Raw genomic sequence first — 17,942 nt, 5'->3', positions numbered from 1 at the left:
GTAGAGATGGATGAATGTTTTGTTTGACAAAACATTGTTCTTTATTAGTCAATGATTGGATTATAGTAATCTAATTGATTGTCTCTATAGTAGAGATGATATGGTAGTGTTAACTGTTTAGAATATAACGATGCTTAAAACCCAAAAGGTTGCAAGGTAGTGACTAATCCCAACTGAGTTGTGATACCTCAAAAACATAAAATACGAGTTGGTCATAGATGGATGCTTTGGATCGTTAGATCTGGATCCAACACCTTCTTATTAAAACTGTATAGAGGCGAAATGTTCGAATCTTTATTCTTTTGGAAAGAAGAAAGAATCACAAAGTTGTTGAGGTTAATTCACTTAGATGTTAGTGGCACTTGTCCACAACATAATACTACTCATGTTGTATGATATTCACCGAAGATCACTCTCGGTTGGACTATAGTTTATTTTGAATAAACACAAGTCCGAATACTTTGCAAAAGGTTTCAAAGAATTCAAGAAATGTAAGTTGATGAGTAAGACGTCTAAAGTATTTGCCTCCTTAGATTTGATCCAAGGAAAGATAACACTTTAGAACAGTTTCCTTGAAAAATATCAAGGAAAAAAGCATCAAAAGATAATGGATTTCTCCATTAGGAGAAGAACGAACTTGAATAAGATTTAGTTCGTTGGATGTTATCAATTACCCATATATAGGATATATGCTTCTAAGACAATGTGATTGTCAATTAGAAGATCTTCCAAAATTTTCATGACTCCATAAGATGTAGTTGGAAAGAAAGACAAATCTTAATCATGTTAAGATTTGGGGTTGTGTGCTTATAAGCAATATTTGTTTGAGAATTATCTTGTGGGTATCCTTAAATTAACATTTGGATATCACTTCTATAAAACAACTAACAAATGTTGTTTGTTGGGTAGTTCATTGTAATCCTACACCAGGATTTGCCTAAGATAGAGCAAATGAACGAGGGATAGAACTCAAAGAATGGGTTCTTTGAGAGACAAGATAGTAATCAACAAATATAACAACCTAGTTCCTATACCACAAGCTCCAAGGTAGTCGAGAAGGATTTATAAACCGTCTCAGTTGAATGGTTTGAACTTTATGACTTTGTCATAGAGTTGCACCTCTTAATTCGAAAGAAATAAGAATGAAAATCCTTATGACTACATTGAGTGTATATACGATATATACTCAAGGAAATGGTAAAGTACCATTTGACCGAAATAATGAAACCTCCATAGCGAATTGTAGCTTAAGGTGACTACAATCAAAGAGAATGGTTGACTTTGAAGAAACCATCTTTGACGTAGTCTTAGTTTCAATTAATTCGAAGATTGCTAGCTACAACTAAATGGTGATTCAATGTTTGGACATAATATGGGTTTCCGAAACCATTATTAAGATAGTCTTGATAATATATGTCTAAAACTATGAATCACAAGACATGTAAGTTATAGAGATCCAACCATCATGGATCTTAGCAAGCTAGTGGGAGCTATAAACGTCTTATGAGAGAAAGATCAAATCGTTTGATTTCTCATAAAGATGTAAATGAATCTTTTGTTTACTAGGTTTACAAAAGATTAGTGGGAGTTAATCATGTTCCTAAATTTGAATATATATATATATATATACAAATATATGATATATTAATTTTGGAAATGAAAAGAATACTTCTTCGTTAAAGTTATGACTTTAAAACATTATATGAAGATAGAATGTATATGGGAGACATAGTCTATATACATGGGATGGAAATCTATATTGATAGATTTTAGGATATAATTGGATTATATCAAGCCCTAAATATAGACAAAAGATGATAGGAAGTTTCTCATATAATGATGAACTTCAATCAAAAAGGACAACTCTAGTGAGACTAAGAAGTTGCTCTTCTCAAAGAGAACGTACTCTTTGACTCCCAAAGAAATAATGCGTAAATAGAATCCTTTATGCATACGCAGAAAGGTGATTTATGTATTTCATATTGTATGAAAAACATTGATATGAGTTGTACCTAGAACGGTACAAGACGATATCAGTGCAAGCCCAGGATCAGAACCATGGCAACTGTCAAGTGAGTCTTTAAGTATTTAAGAAATACTAAAGGATATATTCCTCAAAGATCGAGGAAGAATTAGAGTAACGTAATGGAAGTGTAAATGTATTAGATTATGAATCTAATCCTTCATTGGATGTTTCTTCATTATGAATGAAGAGATAAACAGATATCTCTTTATTATGACTAAAGAGATATTTGGATGGAAACATTAAAGTAATGACTTTAGTGTGTTCCATTATGAATGCAAAATATATTGCCATATAGATGTTTACAACAATATTGTTTGGATGGGAAAGTTCATTTATGAACTCTCTATTCGGTTCCAACCAGAAAGTGTCTGACACTAATGGGGCGATAGCTCAAGCCAGGGAATCAAGGTCTCATCACGATCCGAACTCAAATGAGAGACTGAACCACATGATTAAGAATCATGTATAATGGTGACGTCGTTATTCTCAAGGTTGCTTCTATGGATAACATATAGATATCCATTGTCTAGGCCTACTACTCAGCCATTTATGAAATGACTACAGAAGAGGTATCATCACTGATGACCAAGCTGATTGGCTCTAGTGCAAGTGGGAGATTGTTGGAAATGTGCCCTAAAACCAATCATGTGATGATACTTTACGGACATTTCACATGTTAAACTAATCTAGTTTAATATCAAGGGCAAAGATTATTGTTTGAGCCGTCTCATATAAATGTTATACGCTTAAACGATAAGTCCAAGGAATATGTGATTGGGAGAATGCGATCTAAAGAAGTTAGATTCATGAGACCATTCTTTCGTAGACACATCCTAAACGTTCATGATCATAGGATTGCCAATTGGGCATTGACAGTCCGTTAAGATCAGTACGTGTTGTGTCTTCTCTCAGGGAGAGTGACTAGTCTCGAGTCATTGGTGTGTGTGACATCAAGACAAGTACGTAGGTGCTCAATAGAGAATAAGTTCACTGAACACGATCAACGAAGAGTTCTCATACTCATGTCACATGAGAACTCATGGTTGGGATAATGCAAAGTAGTCCTTTAACCTGAGGCATCATAGTTGTCTTGTGGTTAGGTCCTTGATCTTTGATTATGTCAAAGTCACCCCATCCGCGGGTGTCGACGGCATCGTCGGGGTTAAGCCACTTAGCCATGGAGGCAAGTGAATGCGCAACAAGGGATCTCTAACCTTCAAACCGTTTGGGGGAGAATACTCTATGATATGATTAAGAATCTTTGGCCAGAGTATGAATGAGATTTAGGAAGTCGTTCCAAATCACATTCAAGGTAATCATATAAGCACACGAATCACATTGGATAATAGACATGAATAAACTATCAAACCAAACAATGTGGTCAAGAGTATTGTATTAGAGAAAGACCGTATTGCATTTGTAATCCTAAACTGAATAGGTTCTCCACCTCTTCTGATTAGCTTGGGTAACCATGATATGCTGCTAGGTGTCACTCATGATTTATGGAAGCCCTAAACGTGTATAATCACTAAAGGGAGAATTGAAAGTAAGTTTCAATTCACAATCGATTTGAAATGGTTTTAATCGCCCACTGCCTCGCTAAAAGGAACCTAATGGATCGTACACCGTGTAAGGTGGAGATTGAAGAAACAATGGAGATGAGTAAGAATAATTAAATGGTTTAATTATTTATGGCAAGGATTAATTAATATGTTAATTAATCAAAAGAATAAGTTCGTTAAAGACCTTGGGATAGTTTTGGACCTTAAGGCCCAATGGGCTTCGAACGTCAAGCCCATTGACTTAAGTTGTATGACAACTTAATGAATAATGATTCACAAAGGCCCAATTAGCCCAATAATACCCTAAGGCCGGCCATTTAGAGATGGAGTGAGTTTTGGACTTATTTACAAGTTTGCCACTCCAATGAATTAAGGTATAAATATGACTTTATAGCCAAAATTCATTTAGGGTTTTCTTTTGGGGAAAGGATGAGAACATAAGCTCTCCTTTCTCTCTAAAGTGGCCGGCCTCCTTGGAGGGTTTAGCTAGCAATCCTACTACTCCAAGGTCTCTCATTTCTTCTCCAATCTATCCTTGGTGAAGAGACTTAGAGGTTCTCAATTTTGGGAACTTGGAGAACCATTTCATCCATCCAAATCCATAGATCTAAGATGCAAGGAATGAAGGCCCTCTCTTTGGGTGATTAGCCTTTGCTTATGCAAAGAGGAATCTACAAAGGTATAATTTCTCAACTAACAAATGTTGTTTTAAGTTGAGTCAAGGTTCACCAATCTACTAGGCTTTGAATTTCATGGGCAATGTTTTGTTTTTGAGTGCATGCAAGCATGATTCCGCCTTTTAATTGTTAATTGCATGCTATAGATGTTATTCAAATGAACATGTTTTCACAAAATTTTCCTTCAAACAATAACAAGCAGAAAGAATCTTGGGGACTAGGTTTTGAATCTTTTGAAGCCAAAACCGAATTCGGACTAGTTAGATATATAAAAGAAACAACACCCCATTATCAATCCAATTTATATGTGCCCCTTGGAATGGTAGAGTAATCGTGCCAAAATTTCGAACAAGAGCCAGGAAAGTTTTGGAAGCGAGACGAATTTGCTTGACTTCAATCTTCCAATGTTTTTGTTAATGATGATAACAAAAAAAATCCTTTCTTAATCTGTTTGATACGTGGTGCGTTATCTTCATAAAACGATGAAGGTGTTGGATTTGGCATTAAATCAACATGCCTAAACTAAAAAGGATTAGGATACCTTGGACGCAAGATATTTGGATTTGTGTTTCCTAGTTGGTTTGGGATTTGGTTTTAGTATAGGATTTGGTTTCCTATATTCTAGGGACTTTGTGTAAACCTAGGACATCTATTAGTATAAATACAGGGATGTGGGATAAAGTTTTGTGTGTGAGAATTTTTTAGAGCCATAAGTTTGTATACTTGAGAACACTTTGTGTTTGTGAGTTCTCTTGTATTTGTTGGTAATCAATAAAGTTTCCATTGTTAGAGAGGTACTCCTATATTGGAGGAACTCTAAAATCATTGTGTTTTGTTTATTGCTTGATTGATTTTTGGTTAAGTTTAAAACAAGTGTTATCAAGAGCTTAGGTTCTTACGTGGGTTGTGACTATCAAGCAATGACAAAGACTGGTGATTCTACCGGTGGTGATGATGTTGAAGAAAAATCTGGCACTAGTGGAACCAAAATGACAGTTCAGAGTGCAAAGTTTGAAATTGAGATATTTGATGGAACGAACAACTTAGCTATGTGGCAATGTTGTTGGAGATATGCCCTGAAAGTCAATCTTTGGAAGAAACCTTTCAGGACAATTCTATATGTATGGAAAACTCTAATACATCAAAAGGCAAAGTCACTCATTAGGAATATCTCAATAAACGATATACGTCCTAAAGAGTGAATCCATGGACAATGGATCGATGGAAGAAGTAATCTAATGATGTTAGACTGCAGAGACCTTCTTCACATAACCATGATGTCCAAAAAGGTTCCTGGTCATAGGATTGTCGGAGGGACACTGACAGTACATAGACCAGTACATACTATGTCCCCTTCTAATAGGAAGGATGGAAAGTCTCATGCCATTCGTGTAGTGACACTAAGACAAGTATGTAAGTGCTCATTATAGGAATGAGTTCACTGAACACAATCAAACGAGAGTACTTGCATGGAGGTCTACTCACATGTCAAGCAAGTAACTCTACTGGTTGGAATAATGTAAGTAATCCTTTGACCTGAGACATCATAGTTGTCTTAGGGATACGTTGCTGATCATTTGATAATGAGACGTGACCACATCTCATCTTGGATGTGTTCTATGCATTGTTGGGGTCAGTGATTTATTCTCAGAGGCATGTGAATGATTAACAAGGGATCTCTAATCCTCGTTATGAGAGGATGCATACTCTAAGATATGATTCAGGAATCTTCGACCGAAGTATCGAGCGTAATGATGGAAAGCGTTCCTATACGACTCAATAGAATCATATAACTTGATATAATCACATTAGGGGCTTGACATTAAATATCCATACCTAGTAATGTGATTGTGAGTATTGTATTAGAGAATGATCGAATTACATTGAAATTCCAATTGAATAGGTTTTCCGAACAAATTCTACATTAGCTTGGGTAGCCACGATATATGGTTAGATGTCACTCATGGCTTGTGAGTTCTTCTAGATGATTAAATAAGTATTCATCAAAGAAGAAGGAGAATTAAAAGTAAGTTTTAATTCACTAAGTGATTGGATAAATAATAATCAATTGGATTGATACCAATCACCTCACTGCCTTGCTAATTAGAACCTAAAATGATTGTACACCGAAACACTCTTATGGTGAGACAACTAAAGGATGATGGAATTAATTAATTGGATTAATTAAGTGTTATGATTAATTAGAAAGTCTAAAGAAATCATATAAACGATGAAAGATCGTTTAGGACTTAAAGAAAAGTTTGGGTTCATTCGGGCCCATTGGGCCCAAACGAATTGGGTCCTTTTATTCAAGCATAGAATGACTTGAGATGATGAAAGCCCAAAGTCCAAACCCATACTAAGGGGGCCGGCCAATACAAGTGAAGGGAGTCAAGTGGTTGACTCACTTCTTTGACATTTATAAAGGAAGTTTAGTGAAAAAGTTTCATTAGGGTTTTTGTGTGTTCTTTTCAACTAGAGAAAACAAAAGTCTCTCTCTCTCTACACACTACATAGCCGACTACCATAAAGGAGAAATAGCTAATCATCTTTTCTCCTTTTTGGTTATTCCAACATCCATCTCACTACACTAGTGGGTGTGGATCTTTAGAGGTCTTCTACTTTGGAGACTAGAGGAGAATCAAAGGAGCTCTAAATCTATCAAGGTGGAGGAAGCAAGGAGGGAGGCTAGACTCAAGGAGTTCCAAGAACAAAGAGCTTAGAGGTGGTCCATCCTTGGTCTCAAGTCTAGATCAAGAGGTATAAAACTATACCTTCACTTTGTTCTTCAATATTTTCATAGATGCATCATATATGAACCTATGCTTCTTGAAGGGGATTTGCATGACTATAGCTTTGATATTATGTGATAACATGCTTCCGTTACAAATGTATATAAATTTTGAATTGTATATGCATGCTAGTCACTAGAAATCCAACTTAAATCTCATTATTTCCCTACAAGTGGTATCAAGAGCCAAAGGTTTGTATTTGATGTGTCCTTTTGGATTTTATGCATATGGGTTTAAATTTTATGTTTGACATATTATTTCTTCATTCAAAATATGTTTATCTTTTGTTTTTCAAAGGTTGAAAAATGTGTTTCAAGAGTTGAAAAAGATATGTATGCAAAAAGTGTTTTGGATGCATGAATGAAGAGTGAGTTTTTAAACAAAATTTGGGGCTTATGTACCATAGGGGAGGGCACGGTTTTGGGGGGATTTTTTGGCTTGTGTTTGTGTTTTATTTTAAGTCACACACACACACTTTGAAGCTAGAAAGTAGAGGCCTTGTCACTTTTGTTTTTTGGTTTGAAAAAATCACCAAGAAAGTACAAATCTTGAAATTGTTTTCATGGTTTTGTTCTTGGTGTTCATGGTTTTGATTTTGGTGTAAAAGGTTTTGTTTTAGTGTTCATACTTTGTTGTTTGAATTTGGATGGTAAACTTGCCATCAATAGCTTTCCCTTGATTGACTCAATCCTAGACTTGACTAAGAGACCTTACACCCATCATACCTTTTTAAGCTAACTTGCACAAGTGGTGACAAGGAAAAGCTAGGGCTTTTGCTTTATTTTGAAACTAAGGGAACAAGATAGGACCTCTCCCTCTCCCCATCACATGACCGGCCACCCTGGTGATGGGTCCTCTATGGGCTATTTTGTAATTTAAAAGTTGATTATACTTTCTAGTATTTACGGTTTGACCCATAACTTTTTATAATTGCATTTCGGCCCCACCTCTTTATGAGATTAAAATATTATGATTTTAATTTTGTTTGTAGCTTAAACTCATCATATAATTATGCACATATGTACTAAATCTAATTGATTATGTTGCCTTCCAATTTAATTATTTAATGTGATTAAGTAGCTAGTAAAATGGTTGACTATGGACTTGTGCCTTAAACGATAATTGAGCTATGAGAAAGGCCGCTAAATTCAAATGGTTTGAACCTTGGGAATGTGTTTTAATTGCTATTTCAATTGGACCTCAACATGTTAGACATTAATCTTTCTCTCCCTCTTAGTATATGTAATTTGTAGGAATTTGTACAAATCGGTTTGTAATTCTTATTACTTCTTTATCTCTTTCAATTAGTTGATTCCCTCTAGTACTAGACTAGAGTTTCTTTAACTATTGGTAAGGAAACATATTAAAAGGGGTTTTCATGAGATTAAAGATTTGTTGGGTCCAATGCCCTAATTAGCAATGAATGATTGTCTTTCGTTTCTAATGGCTCAATGAAAAATGTTTTAATTGGATTGAAAGCGCGTAATTAAAACGATACATTCCTCCCTAGATCTTATTCAACAATGTTGGCTCGTTGTTGAATCAACCTAATAAGTCCATAGTCATCCAAAGAGCCTAAGATAACTATAAAGTTCAAATTTAAAGGAATGCAAAAACCCTAGTAGTAGTAGTTACTTCCAATATTTGAACATTTCGATTTTTGATATTGATTTGTTTTTCTCAAAACAAATAGTGGGAGTATCATACGCTACTAAACTAAAATGAACACAATTAGTAGTGATATATATCTCCAATATTTTGAAAAATTGTTTTGATATTGATTTGTTTTACGAAAACGAATAGTGGAGATATCATATGCTACTAATTTCATTTACTTTGGACTAGTAGTTGTAATATACACAATTTATTATAATTTGTTAAATAAATAAAATGATGAGACCTTAAAATCCCTCAACCAACATCCAATATTAAGTTGAAAGCGGAGAGGTGCTTTTGAACACTTCTTCGTGGCCTTCCACCATGGTAGGCTCCAATTGTTTATGACTCATACACCGCCTTCACCCTATCATGGGGGAGTTCAAAATATGTGCTTATACTCAGAAGGAGTCTATTTCAAACATTTGATGTGGTGAAGGTAGGCAACGAGTATGGCCGACATCGTATCATCGTGAGGTCATACTTGGACCCCTATCCGAACCGGCATGGTGGGTCAAAACTTAACTAAGAGAAATGGTGCCAACATCATACCATTGTGAAGCATTGTTCTCTAGAGGCCAATTAGATGGGTAATCACAAGAGGTTGTTGTGAATGGGTAGCCATACCCTCTCATTATTATTTTTGCTAGCTAACATCGTATCATCGTGAGGTGGGCTTGGTAATAATGAGCCTCCCATAACCCGCTAGGAGCTTTCTTTGAAATCTCCCGGATTCCATCTTTAGGGATATGGGATTTGCCAAAAATAGTGGGTGGTGTCATTCGGTTTAAAGACCCAAATCGTTTGACTTAATCAACAATCAAACTAATTTATTTTATTGTTATGTATTTAGATATGGTTGGAAGCACAATTGCAAAGATACTCGACAAGCATTGCCTTGAGGGGCACAATTTCCCATCTTGGCATCGTAATGTCAAGATTCTCCTAACCTTGGAGAAAATTGTTTACGTACTAGACAAGGCTCCACCTCACATACCTCTTAGCCCTTAGGCCACTGAGGATGAACGTGCTAAGTATGACAAGCACGTTGAGGATGATACACAAGCCAAGTGCTATCTGTTGGCTTCCATGAATGAGGAGCTACAGAGACAACATGAGGGTATGGACAGTGCATCCTCCATCATACTCCATCTTACAGAGTTATATGGTGAAGGGACGCGCAATCATCGCTTCAGCACTGTCAGTGAACTTGTGAAGACCAAAATGGTCAAGGGAGCCCCAGTGCATCAACATGTACTGAAGATGATTGGACTCATTGAACAATTGGAGAACCTAGGGACTCCACTTGATGGGGAATTGGCCCAGGACTTCATCTTGGCTTCTCTTTCTGATTCATTCTCGCAGTTCGTTATGAACTACAACATGAACAAGATGGATAGCACTCTTTCTGAGTTACTAAACATGTTAGTAACCGCTGAGAAGACTATGAAGAAAGAGAACGTTGTAGGGACTGCTGCAGTAGCCTACAACAAGCCATGCTCTTCCAAAGCCAAGCCGAAAGGCAAAGGCCAAGGAAAGGATAAGTCATCCACTCCTAAGGCCCAAGGAGGAGTGAAGAAAAAGAAGGCGAAAGAGCCCAAAGGGACTTGCCACCACTGTGGAAAGGACGGGCATTGGAAGAGGAATTGCAGGTTATACCTTGCATCTCTGAAGGACAAGCCACAAGGTATGGTTTTTGTTCTTATCTTCAATTCTAAAGATCTTCTAATCTTTATATTTGATATAAAATGCTAATCACTTATGCAATTGTATGTAGGTGATGGAGCCAAGTAGAAGATGGACGAGCAAAGAAAAGAATGGAATGAAGGGTTCGGCCATTATCTTTTTGCTAACTACTTAGGAAGTTTGTTAGGCACATTAAAGATAGTCTTTAAACTTTCTTATTTTGCTAACAACTTATTATGTGGCTTCATATGATGGAAGACCCACTTTTGGTGCCTATATGAAGGTATGTAATTAGTCTCTAATGTAGGAGCTAATTCTTTTGTATTAAAACATTATGAATGTTTAACTTATCATATCAATGTAATGTGATGAATGCCTTCTACTAAATTTGTTCCTCAAAGTAGTATTATGAATTGAAAATTGTCTTGTTGTATTCTAGTTGATGTTGGAATTTAGTTTGGAATTTAGGTTGTTATCTTGCGGGCCAAGGATTAGTTACTTGCCCATTAAGTATTTGAGTTTGTTTAGGATTTGGTTTAGGGTTTTAGTCTAGGGTTTGCTTTGGTCTTTCTCTATATAAAGACCTCTTTGTTTTGTTTCTGATTAAATCAATAAAGCTATGTTTTTCCGGTATACTTTTCTACTTGGTATCAAGAGCAAGGTCGGTATCTCGGGAACCACCACCATGCTGTCTGCCAGAATTAGCCCAACAACACAGCCACTTTGATTCTGCATCAGTCGCTCGTACTTTGATTCTTGCATCAGTCTGCATCTGCATCAGTCCGTTGATATTTGCATCTGCATCTGGACCGCATCACCAGCACCGGATCACCCTGCACCACTGGACACGTCTGATTACAACCTGCTGCGCCGACTTGAATTTGCATCTGCTCAGATCGCTGCAATTATCGCAGCCAACTGGACCACCGCCACACCGCACCCACCATCTGCCGCACCGCTTCAGTCTGCATCAATCTGCATCTTTGCATCTGCATCAGTTTGCATCAGTCGCATCTGCACTTGTGATCTGCATCTTCACCAGGTATCGTGTTTCTTGTTCCTCAGTATTGTCATGGCATCTGCAAAGGACGATTCCTTACAAGCTATTGGTGTGAAATTGAATGGAAATAATTATGTGTATTGGGCGTATGTGATGAAGAATTTTTTGATTGGAAAAGGACTGTGGGGCTATGTTTCTGGAATGGTTTCCATTCTGAATAACCCCAAGGATGAAAAATATGTTGAATTGTTTGCTGCATGGGAGATGAATAATTCAAAGATTATTACTTGGATTAATAATTCTGTTGATTTGGCTATTGGAATGCAATTGGCTAAGTTCTCAACGTCTAAGGAAGTTTGGGATCACTTGGCAAAGTTGTATACCAAGGCCAATTTTGCTAAGAGGTATCAATTGGAAATGGAGATTCGTACAATCCAGCAAGGTGATAAGAGTATTCAAGTGTTTTACAATAAATTGACCAATCTTTGGGATCAACTTGCATTGACTGAGCCTGAAGAACTCGGCATTGTCAAGCTCTATTGTAAATATAGAGAAGAACAACGTCTTGTTCAGTTTCTAATGCCTCTTCGGGATGAGTTCGAGACGCTCCGTAGCTCCATCCTTCATCGAACTCCTCTTCCATCTATTGATTCTGTTCTTAATGAGTTACAAGCAGAAGAGGTTCGTGTGCAGTCGCATAGGCTCTCTTCATCGTCGTCAAATACTTCAGCATTTGCTGCAGCAAGGTCTCGTAGGGTTGCTATGGATGAGTGTTCTTATTGTAAAGGGAAAGGGCATTGGAAATCCCAATGTCCTAAGTTGTCTCAGCAACATGAACTTCCACAGAAAGGAGGAGCAGCTGCTGTTTTGCGTATTGGAACTGATTCAAAATCTGAATCTAGGAAGGATGATTGGACATGGTAGTTTGAAGTTGGCATCGGCATTGACATGGTTGTGTTTTGAAGTTGGCATCGGCATTAGCATGGTTGTGTTTTTGGCATCGGCATTGGCACTAGAATTTGGAGTCTTGTATCCACATCTACCTTGCAAACTCATGACTGTGTTCCGCCATGAGTTTGACGGGGGGTGTTGGAATTTAGTTTGGAATTTAGGTTGTTATCTTGTGGGCCAAGGATTAGTTACTTGCCCATTAAGTATTTGAGTTTGTTTAGGATTTGGTTTAGGGTTTTAGTCTAGGGTTTGCTTTGGTCTTTCTCTATATAAAGACCTCTTTGTTTTGTTTCTGATTAAATCAATAAAGCTATGTTTTTCCGGTATACTTTTCTACTGTTGAGATACAAGAAATATATCACTTATATAATGCAATATCCAAGCTTTGGATTTATCAATTAAGGATAGATCTTACATGTTGGCCATAGATGGATACAATGAATCTTTAGATTTGGTTCCAATTGCCTACATATGAGTTCTATATGAATTGAGAAAGTCTAGAGATTCCTTTCTTGAAGAAAAGGAAGATCACATTATAATGACATAAGTAATACATAAGAAAAACGTTTCTTATATGGTTATCACTTACTTAACCACAATAACCAAGATCACTCTTGGTTCAATTAGTAGTTTCGAACAACTAATTGGACATTCTTAAATTGTTTTAAGAAATGTCAAATATGTTAGTGATCAAACCAATGATGAAGTATCTAAATCTATAAAAGGTTTAAAGACTTTAGTTACTTAATAACAAGACATGAACTTAGTGGAGTTGGAACAATAAGCTTAAAAGGTTCTAAGCTACTCCACAATGTCCTCTACCCGTATACTTCATAATTATACACTATGAATGTATAATGCGATTTCTCATTAAGGTCATGAGAAACAGTGGGAGGTGAGAAAAAGGATATAAACTTGAATATGATTGGTTTATAAGTTGTCTAAAATTAATAGTGCATCACTATTATTAATGAGTTTGTAATTTTAATTGTTAAAAGGTCTCAAACTCTTCGAAGCGTTAAAATCGATGTTGTGTAACATTCTAAGAATAATCTATGAATGTTGGTTTCGCCAACCTAGCATAAAATGGTTATATGTTGGGAGTTGTCCATCATTCTCTTTTACAAGAACAAGCTAAGTACAAAGCAAATGGACAAGTTGATGAAACAAAAGGGAATAGTTTCAAAATTAGTCACAACATATAGTTTAACAACAAGACAATCCGATTTCGACTGCAGAGAATCGACTGCATCTCAAGAGCAAGTTGTACAAGTTGCAGTACAAAGAGGCCACAAAGATGATTGGCCATATAGAAGATTTAAAAAGCTTCTACCTGCATTGGCAAATCTTGAAGAGATAATCAAAGATGAAGAGAAGGCCTTGATCCTGATGAACTCATTACCTGAATCTTATGAGCCTTTCGTGACTACTTGGATTTATGACAGGGAGACAATTAAGTATGATGAAATCTCAAGTGCTCTTATGAATCATGAGGTGAGACAACTTGACAGGCAAAAAAGGAATAACTTTGAAGCTTTGTTAGTGAGAGGGAGATCAAAAGAAAAGAAAGTTTCGTACAAGAAAAATAGTAGGTCTCGTACTAGAGGAGTCTCAAAGAATAGGAAGTTCTTGGACAAAGATGAGTGTGAAGGAAATTTTGTGAAAAACATGTTCATTTGAGCAACATCTATGGCATGCAATTAACAATTAAAGGCGGAATCATGCTTGTATGCAGTCAAAACAAAACATTACCCATAAAATTCAAAGCCTAGGAGTTATGTGAACCAAGACTCAACTCAAGAACAAAGTGAGTTGAAATTTTTTATACCTTTGTTGATTCCTCTTTGCTTAAGCAAAGGCTAATCACCCAAGGAGAGGGCCTTCATCCCTTGCTTCTTAGCTCCATGATTTCTTGGATGAGGATGGTTGAAAGGATTCTCCAAGTTCCCAAAGTTGAGAACCTCTAAGTCTCCACACCAAGGTAGGACTTGAAAAAGAGATGAGTGACCTAGAGGAAGTAAGATTGCTAGCTAAAATCCTTTAGGGTGGCCAGCCTCTTAGAGAGAAAAGAGAGCTTGTGTTCTCATCTTTTCTCCAAAAGAAACCCTAAGGATGAAATGGCTATAAAGTGCCTTTATACCACCTCACAATGGAGTGGCAAACTTGCAATTAAGCCAAGTTCACTACCCCTCTCTATATGGCCAGCCATTAAGGGTTCATTGGGCTTTCAAGCCCTTTGTGGTTTCAAGTTGTCATACAACTTGAGTTAATGGGCTTGACATTCAAATCACCCGAGGTCTATAACGAACTTATTCGTTTGATTAATTAACATATTAATTAATCCTAGCCATAAATAATTAAACCATTTAATTATCCTTACTCATCTCTGTTGTTTCTTCAATCTCTACCTTACACGATGTACGATCCATTAGGTTCCTTTTAGCGAGGCAGTGGGCGATTAGAACTCTTTCAAATCGATTGTGAATTGAAACTTACTTTTAATTCTCCCTTTAGTGATTATAGGGCTTCCACAAACCATGAGTGACACCTAGTAGTATATCATGGTTACCCAAGCTAATCAGAAGAGGTGGAGAACCTATTCAGTTTAGGATTACAAATGCAATACGGTCTTTCTCTAATACAATACTCTTGACCACATTGTTTGGTTTGATAGTTTATTCATGTCTACTATCCAATGTGATTCGTGTGCTTATATGATTACCTTGAATGTGATTTGGAACGGCATCTTAAATCTCATTCATACTCTGGCCAGAGATTCTTAATCATATCATAGAGTATTCTCCCTCAAACAGTTTGAAGGTTAGAGATCCCTTGTTACGCATTCACTTGCCTCCATGGCCAAGTGGCTTAACCCCAAATATGTCGTGGACACCCTCGGATGGAGTGACTTTGACATAGTCAAAGATCAAGGACCTAACCACAAGACAACTATGATGCCTCAAGTCAAAGGACTACTTTGTATTATCCCAACCATGAGTTCTCATGTGACATGAGTATGAGAACTCCTTGTTGATCGCATTCAGTGAGTTCATTCTCTATTGAGCACCTACGTACTTGTCTTAGTGTTAGTCACACCAATGACTCGAGACCAGTCACTCTCCCTAAGAGAAGACATAGCACGTACTGATCTTAACGGACTGTCAATGCCCAATTGGCAATCCTATGATTAGGAACATTTAGGATATGTATACGAAAGAGAATGGTCTCATGAATCTAACTTCTTTAGATCGCGTTCTCCCAATTACATATTCCTTGGACTTATTGTTTAAGCATATAACATTTATATGAGACGGCTTCAAACAATAATCTTTGCCCTTTAAATTAAACTATATTAGTTTAACATGTGAAATGTCTGTAAAGTATCATCATATGATTGGTTTTAGGGCACATTTCCAACAGAGTGTGCTTTTGGTCATGAAAAAGGGCATTGGAAGAAAGACTACCCTAAAATCAAAGAAAAGACTAGAAAGAAGAAGGATGACTCAGAAGCAAATATGGTTGAGGTCGAGGATGAGGAATTTGTCTATGCCCTATATGCATTGAGCATTGTGGATTATATGAGAGTGGGTGCTTGACACAGGTTGTACTCATCACATGACTTCTCAAAGGCATTGGCTTTCAAGTTTCAAAGTTATGAATGGAACTAATACAACACACCTATAACTAACTCCAAGAGCCTTGAATACAAATGTGACACATGGCTAAATCCTAACATTCCCCCTCAAGCTTATGCGAGGAACAACCAAGCATAAGATTGTTACAATGTGAGCTAAACAAAGGGTAACACAAACGCTTGGTAAAAATATCAACATGTTGTTTAGCGAAAGCAACAAACTGTAGCAAAATTGAACTTTGTTGAACTCGTTCTCGTACAAAATGACAATCGATTTCTATATATTTAGCTTTGGAATGTAAAATTGAATTTTTTACCAATGCCATGGCAGAGATGTTGTCACAATGAAGTAGAGGAATTTTAGCATAAGGAAGATGTAAATCCTTGAGTAACTGTTGCAACCAAACCACCTTTGCAGTTGTGGTAGCCATAACTTGGTATTCAGCTTCTGTGGAGGATCTACTAATAATGTGTTGTTTCTTAGAGCTCCAAGATATGGGATTACACCCCAAAAACACTACAAAACCTGTGGTGGATCTCCTGTCATTAGGATCCCCAGCCCAATCTGCATCTGTGTATGCCTTAATATCCAAAGTACCAGGTTTAAAACATAATCCAAGAGTCATGGAACCTCTAAGATATCTCAAAATGCGTTTAACAGCAACAAAATGACTTTCCAATGGTGAGTGCATGAGCTGACAGACCTGATTGACTGAATAAGCAATATTCAGTCTTGTAAAGGTCAAATACTAAAGAGCACCAACAATACTCCTATAAAGGCCTGGATCATGAAATGAAGGACTACCATGATTGAGTAACTTCTGATTTAGATGACAAAGAGTTGTACAAGGCTTGATATCCATCATGTTGGTCTTATTGAGTAAATCAGAAACATATCTGGACTGATGCACAAGTAAACCCTGAGGCTGATACTCTATTTGAAGGCCAAGGAAATAATGTAGAATTCCTAAATCCTTTATATCAAATTCACTTGTTAATTGATTAATCACATCTTAAAATTGAGTATCACTATCACCACTGAGTATTATATCATCAACATACAGTAATAGCACAACAACATATTGTCCATCATGCTTCACATATAGAGAAGGATCAGCATATGAGGATTTGAAACCAAAGTAAGAAGAAACCTAGTAAATCTTTCATTCCAAGCTCGAGGAGCTTGTTTGAGGCCATAAAATTTGCACACAAACTCAGGGTGATCAAGATCAATAAAGCCTTGGGGCTGACAAATATACACCTCTTCATCAAGGAATCCATGCAAAAAAGCATTCTTGACATCAAGCTGTTTTAATTTCCATCCTTTAACATGAGTCGCACTGTGGTTAGCTTGACCACAAGACTAAAAATTTCATAATAATTAAGACCTGCTTCTTGAGAAAAGCCTTTGGCCACCAACCTATCCTTGTATCGAGCAACTGAGCCATTAAGATTGCTTTTGATTTTATAGATCCATTTACAACTAACCAAATTTTTGTTAGGTGGAAAGAGGACTAACCTCCATGTTTTCTGTTTAACTAAAGCTGCCATTTCCTCTTCCATAGCATTCCTCCACTCAAATGACTTAGCAGCAGCAATGAAAGATTGTGGTTCTTTGATGGAAGAAGATTGAACCTGAGCAAGAAGAACCTTTTTCTTGAAAATACCAGACTTTGATTTGGTTTGCATCAGATGCGTATTCATCTAAGAAACAAAAACATGTTGCAGCTCTGGGACTTGAGAAACTATGACATCAGGATGAATTTAAGATGGTTCCAATGGTTGTGGAACTGTGTCCATAAAAGGAGAACTTCGAGCAGAGACAAGATCACAATGTGTTGTATAGCAGGACTGAGTAACAATATGGTTTTCAGATGAATTGGTAGATGAAGAAAAATGAATATAAGGAAATGGAATAGGGATAATGGATGGATGCTAAAATGTGTTAGGGTGAGGTA

The sequence above is a fragment of the Malus sylvestris genome, chromosome 13, assembly GCF_916048215.2.
Source record: "Malus sylvestris chromosome 13, drMalSylv7.2, whole genome shotgun sequence".
Lineage (NCBI taxonomy): Eukaryota > Viridiplantae > Streptophyta > Magnoliopsida > Rosales > Rosaceae > Malus > Malus sylvestris.
Note: the sequence above shows the minus strand (reverse complement) of the source record.